The following is a 7151-nucleotide window of genomic DNA, read 5'->3' on the forward strand; positions in this document are numbered from 1 at the left end:
AATGTGTACATGTAAATGTTATTGGTTGATCTCCGTGCAGGTGTCAAACGCTTCTTGTCGCCAGGTTGTGTTCTTGGCTTCTTCCCAGCCCTGCGTTTCGAGCCTGTCCTTTCGGTTAAGACCGAAAAACGTCCCTATATGTGCCTACGTTTTAGGAAATGTACAAATTTAAATGCGACTCAAAATGCGGTTCCCGGCTGAAACGAACATCGGAGGAGATAAAACACCAGCAAATGTAATCCCTTTTCATCGGGGCGCCGTAAACAAGGCTTAGTTTAGGATGATTCTGAGGGCCCTTTAAAGTTACAAAAGCTGTTCGATCAAAAGCAGCGAGAGATTCCATTGGTTTTTGCTGTTTGATTAACATTAAAAAAGTCTGTCACTTTAAGAGAACGCGTGCAGTTTTGCCGTTAAAATAGTACGCTGAGGATTTAATATTCTGTAACTAACCTTACAGAATGGGCATTTCTCTTTCAGACGCAATATTTATGGGAGGAAAGTATTAAAACGAATCAGGTAGCGTGATTCGCTAACAATTGCGCTCATCGAATTACCGGTATTGGCGGCCATTATTAAACACCTCCTCAAAAAAAACAGTTGTCTTAAAGCAGGATGTGATTATCGCTGCTATTGGTATCGCCATAATCTGTCTAGAATTGCGCTCTAATGCTAATTTAGCCTTTTTAGTAAAAATCATGTAAACGTACAAATTGGATACAATTGGATAAAACTGAATGCGCCATTAGCACCGCTTACTCGACACTGTCAATAAAAAATGAGCCAAAAGTCATTTTACCAAATGCTTTTTTTCATGAGCCCGGGTTACCGCTTTTATCGAATTCTCAACACTCTTCATTGTTACAGTTCTGTAGCCGTATAGATTTAGACAGATGACGTAATCGAAATCAAGGGGCGGCTGACCATTCACAACCAGATCGCATTCTTCACCTCAAAAGACAGGAACTAATTAGTGGGCACTGTATTATCTGTCCAGTACAGTAGTCGACTGTGAGAGGCGGTCCGCTCTAGTGCGCCGAGCCGTCACGTTTTCTTCCACAGCATTAGTAGTTGTTTGGGTTTTCTGGGATAAAACCGAGAGCAGAGTGGGATGTCGAAAACCTACCGCTCCATGTTTCAAGGCCTGCGTTCTCTCAGAGGAAAACCAACAGCTGGGTCACCACAGAGATGCTGCGCGTATCAGAGTAGACGATTCTTTAGCAGATGGGGTTTGCACACTTGTTTTAGGGGTTTGGATGACTCTCAAGACATTTTGTAACTATATTTCATATTTTATGTTTAGGAAAATTGGTGACATACTAGGGAAGTCTGTTTCCATCGCCGAATAAAAAACCTTTTTCCTTACAGGCTTTATTCTCAGACTTGCGTGTTTATGCGGTCATGGTCAAAAGTATTGGCACCCTTATCAAAAAACCCCGTTTCGGTACTGATGTGTTGTTTGCTTTTGATTGATACAGTTCCACACGGAAACCAAAAAAAGGCACTGGACAAAATTATTGACAGCCTTAAATTAATATTTGGTAACACTCCCTTTGAAAAATAAAATAACTGAAATCAATTGCTTACCGAAGGAGTTTTGAACCTTCACCATGTTTGACTGTAGGGACTTTGTTCGTTTCTTTGAAGGCCTCATTTCTTTTTAGGTAAACAATTCCACGATGTCCTTCACCAAAAAGCTCTACTTTTGTCTAATCTGTGCTGTGTGGAACGTTAAAATGTACAGGAGCATCACGTGCTTGAAAAGCAATTATTAAATGTTTTTATTATTATACTATATAAATAAAAGTGATTGATTTTGCTCAGTGTGAAATTTTAGCAAGTTTGACTTTTTTGCTCAGCGTAAACAATAGCAATAAACACTTGAATACCCCAACATTTTCAACTGGAACAATTTTTTTTTACAGAATTGCAAGGGTGCTAATATTTTTGGCCATGACTGTATTCATTTCTTTTTGAAATTTCTTTTAATTACTATTATTAGGAAATTGCAGCTTCATGATATTAATAATAATTATAATTATTTTATGTATGTACGTATGTATGCGTGCGTGTGCGTTTTTCTTAAACTAGTTTTAGTCGTTAAACAATTTAGAATTTAAAATTCACATTGCATTTTAAGTGTTATTACAATGTAATGAAAATAATTAAAAAAATGTAACCATGGCAATTAGCTGGGTAATTAATGTTTTATCTGTGTATCTCAGGGAATCATGAATGTGGTTTCCAGAACATATCATTTTAAAAAGCTACAAGAAAGGTATTTTCTTGGCAAGCTGTATCGTAGCAATAAACAAAAGCCAAACTAAATTGTATTGTCGACAATCACTACCTACATCGATACCGATTAATTTGCATCTTTTTGGAATGCAGACATGTTCCCGTCGCATGCAAATATACGACAAAATAAGTTTGGATGTGGACGACTTCCTGCGTGAGTGGTAGCAGACTTACCGGCAAATGCTACTCACGACTGTCTCATCCATTTTTTTTCATTTATTGCAAATCAGTGAAAAACAACATTTGTTGACATATCGTCAAGAGTTTCAACGGGTGTCGATGAATATTATATAGCAAGGCTAGCAACATCTATTGGAAAAGCGTAGGGACGGAAATATGGAAATTCCACAAGCCTCAAAATCATAATAACTTTTTTTGGGGGGGAAATTCGAGATTCGTACGGGAGCTAAGTGAAACTGAAAGGCAGTCACACCGGCTTAGTGTGAAGCAGTATAAAAACGTAAAGGATCTCTCAAACACTGACTGGTCGCGCACATGCCGGGGCAGCGCTAGCCAAAGGCACTTTAAAATGCTTTATTAACATGTATAGAGGCAAATATCGTCTCTGTGAAGTAGAGGAGATCAGGTGTGCTGCGTATGATATGAGGCCGCAATGACAAGGCTTGATATTTATTCAGACAGGCAGGAGTCCCATCAGCCCCTGCAGCCAGGATCATCCACACATATATTACTGTCAATGCCAGGTACGCCCTGAAAACTACAAGCACCTTTTGTCATAGAGACCTGAAAACCTGGACTGTCCCTTCTGGGCACGCTGATACGAAGATGAGTTTTTATTGATAAAACGCGCATGATTTTTGTCGGCGTTCTTGAACATACGTGGTAAAAATCTTTTTTTTTTTTTTTTTTAATTGTAGAATGCTGACGGCCCAAAACAATGGGCGCTGTTGAATAAGGCGACACAAAATATGCAATTTCACGAGTCGGGATGTTGTGTTAAAATTGCCTGCCAAATTTTATTATCAGGAGATATGTGGTCATAATTCTGAGATATGTCTGGAGGAAGCATAAAGATGCATTGTGTTTGTCCTTGACCCCAGACTAAGACAAAAATGTAACAATAGACCGTAGACGACAAATTGAGCTAGATGTGAACGAGTCTGTGAGTGACAGATGTACAGTTCATTCAAAATGTTATCCTGCTATCTATCTATCTATATATCTATCTATCTATCTATCTATCTATCTATCTATCTATCTATCTATCTGTATGTCTGTCTATCATCTGTCTGTCTGTCTATCTATCATCTGTCTGTCTGTCTGTCTGTCTATCTATCATCTGTCTGTCTATCTATCTATCTATCTATCATCTGTCTATCTATCTATCTATCTATCTATCTATCTATCGTCTGTCTGTCTATCTATCTATCTATCTATCTATCTATCTATCTGTCTGTCTGTCTGTCTGTCTGTCTGTCTGTCTGTCTGTCTGTCTGTCTGTCTGTCTGTCTGTCTATCGTCTGTCTGTCTATCGTCTGTCTGTCTATCTATCTATCATCTGTCTGTCTGTCTGTCTATCTATCTATCATCTGTCTGTCTGTCTGTCTATCTATCTATCATCTGTCTGTCTATCTATCTATCATCTGTCTGTCTGTCCGTCTGTCTGTCTATCTATCATCTGTCTGTCTGTCTGTCTGTCTGTCTGTCTGTCTATCATCTGTCTGTCTGTCTATCTATCTATCATCTGTCTGTCTGTCTGTCTGTCTATCTATCTATCTATCTGTCTGTCTATCATCTGTCTGTCTGTCTGCCTATCTATCTATCATCTGTCTGTCTGTCTGCCTATCTATCTATCATCTGTCTGTCTGTCTGTCTATCTATCTGTCTATCTGTCTGTCTGTCTGTCTGCCTATCTATCTATCTATCTATCTGTCTATCTGTCTGTCTATCTATCTGTCTGTCTGTCTGTCTGTCTGTCTATCTATCTATCTATCTATCTATCTATCTATCTATCTATCTGTCTGTCTGTCTGTCTGTCTGTCTGTCTGTCTGTCTGTCTGTCTGTCTATCTATCATCTATCATCTATCATCTATCTATCTATCTATCTATCTATCCGTTCACCATCTACATATCTGTCTATCTATCTATCTAACCCATCAAATGGACAAAAGAGCACGTGTATCAGCATCCCACTGCTTAAATCTTTTCCTCCTCCATGTCAAGCCTGTCAAGAAGCGCTCAAACATCATCATTTTAGTGACAGATCTGCCCCGGCGCAGTTTGCCCCCTCCCAGGCTTCATGTCACCTCATGCGCCGCGACTGTTTGGTGTTTTGTGATTCTAATGTGGCCTGTGCCGGCGAGGCGCTGACCTGAGGTGATTATGACGCTGATGTGTGTGGATATAGACGCACACCGGAGAGGAGAGTTCTGACAGATTCATGTCCATTTCAGCTGTCCGCACCGCTCACATATGAATGCATACAACACGTCCCCTTCGCATGATTCACGAGGATGCACTTTGACCTTCTTAATGTGAAAAGTGTTTGCAAAAAGCATTACCGAGTGGTTATTTTACAATGCAAAACATAATTGTTCGAAGCACAAAGGACAATAAATGCAGCACACCAACGCACAATACGGTTCTGTTTGTTCTAAGCCCCTGCCGCTTTAAATGTTCAGACTCTTTAAATCTGAGTCAATGTTTTATCATTCATCACCTGAAAAAAAAGGAACATTTTCCAGTAAAAATTGAGTTTGCTTTTATTTTTGCTCGCTTTTTTCTAGTACTCAACATCATCTTCAAAAAAATCGAAACAAAAAAAACTTGCCAGTGGGGTATGAAAATAAACATAATTCAATATTTAAAAAAGATTTCAAGTTTCGCTTTCTCTTAGCCGTGTTACAAGCTGTTGGTGCATGGATAAGATCCCTGAAGTTGTAAAAGTCTCAAGACCAAAGAGAAATATTCTTTATATTAAAGTTATGATTTGTCCGCACCCTCTTAAACGGCTAACTTAATGTTACAAGACATAAGATAAAAATGAAAAACAACAAAAACAAACATTTCTCATTTACTTTTAGTTTAACTTTCTAAAATACTGTATATGCCGAAACACACTAAAATACTAAAACGATCGATTAACTTATTAGATTAACACGCTTGATTTGTTATACTTGGACAGTATAGCTACGCTAAATCCGACCTAAATGACCTCATAGCAATGACACTTGGGTACGAGGGCGGTTAATTACAGAAACACAGACACAAAGAGGCATGGGGCCATTCATCACTGCAATACATCCGCTCTCTGTGCATCACAACGCCGCTCATATCACACTTTATTAGGCCTCAGATGCACTGGCATTTACAAATGACTGCTGCCTATGGAAAACAGCACATTTGCCTATATTTCTGCATACATTTCTGGGGTTTGATTCAATGTCAAGGAGAGCGGCTCTCCATAGCTGTCGCATTCGCGGAGATTAGTCAGATAAGCGCCGTTTTATTCAGTTCGCTGCTCTTTGACACACGGCTTTAAACGCACATCATAGATCTCGAAGGAGTCGGGGAACGAAAACATATTTAGAGCATGTTTGAAATATCGTTCAAGGTTAACGGGGCTTTCAATAAAGAAGATCGGTTTGGAAACTGTCCAAAATTGTCTTTGAATAGCATTGCACAAACACAAATGTCCGTTTTTTGGGCGGACTGTCCCTTTAACGTCGTATTTTGAGTTTACAGTCATAAGGACATTCATCTTTTTTACAACATTTGTGGTACAATGCACGTTTATGAGTTATGTTTAGACGTTTGACGTCCAAGAGATCAACGAGAACCACGTAGAAACCATCGCAACTGTGCTGCCAAGACTCGCAAAGGTCACTCATGATCACCAAGTAAAAATCCAGTTAATATCGAAATATCATATTTGACCCTATTGCAGCGTTCAATTCTACTAGTTGCTTATTAGCATGCCTATTTATTAACATTTTTTTTGCTGTTAAAGCATGGCCATATTCTACATCCATGATCCCCAATATCGAAACTAGCAGTGAATTAGAAGTGTAATAAAAATGAAAATTTTTGTCTTAAAACACAACGCGACTGTCATTTTTAAAAATGGAAAACATTTAATAATTTAACAAACAAATAATTTAACTACTTAATAAGTCACTCCAGCTAAATGTCATTGACATAAAATGTAGAAAAAATAAAATGGAATGATAGTTAATATCAATCAAAGGGTCGAAGCTGCTCTACCGTAGTGCCACCATATTTGGGATACGGTCCCCTTCCGTGTGTCACAATCAAAAAATGGCAAACTCAGCTGTCCCGTGCATGTTATTCTATACAGCAGCACCGACTGATCCCATGGTCATCAAAGAGCCCACGCAGCGTTTATGATCAGATATGATCTGAGCCGTACGGATGCCTAACACAATGCCATAATCACAGTGTTATCAATAGTCGGGGGTTCGGGCTGGATACGTTTAAGCCCCGCTGGAGATTTGGCCGTTGCTCTGTTATTGAATATTTCCATTGTCAGGCCAACAAAAGTGTGATGATCGCAGGCAAAATGCTTACACAGGAAATTCTTTCTTTGCATTGTAAACAGTGGCTGATGTCAGCAGTTTTGAACAGAAATATGTGATGATTGGAAAAGCGCTGTTTTGTTCCTCTGTGATGAGTTCTTAGAAAAAGCTGTCCGGCCTGTGGACAGTTCGACGGCTCTTGTGTCATTCTCTGTTTTTCATGTCACCGTCCTTCCTTTAAAACATGAGAGAGAGAGAGTTACATATAGTTCTCAACCTAATTCAACGAAATAAGTTCTAATACAGCAAGATTCAATTACATAAGAATGATGTTTTTTTTTTACTTAATCTAACGTCTG

Source organism: Puntigrus tetrazona, chromosome 25 (assembly GCF_018831695.1).
Source record: "Puntigrus tetrazona isolate hp1 chromosome 25, ASM1883169v1, whole genome shotgun sequence".
NCBI classification, from domain to species: Eukaryota; Metazoa; Chordata; class Actinopteri; order Cypriniformes; family Cyprinidae; genus Puntigrus; species Puntigrus tetrazona.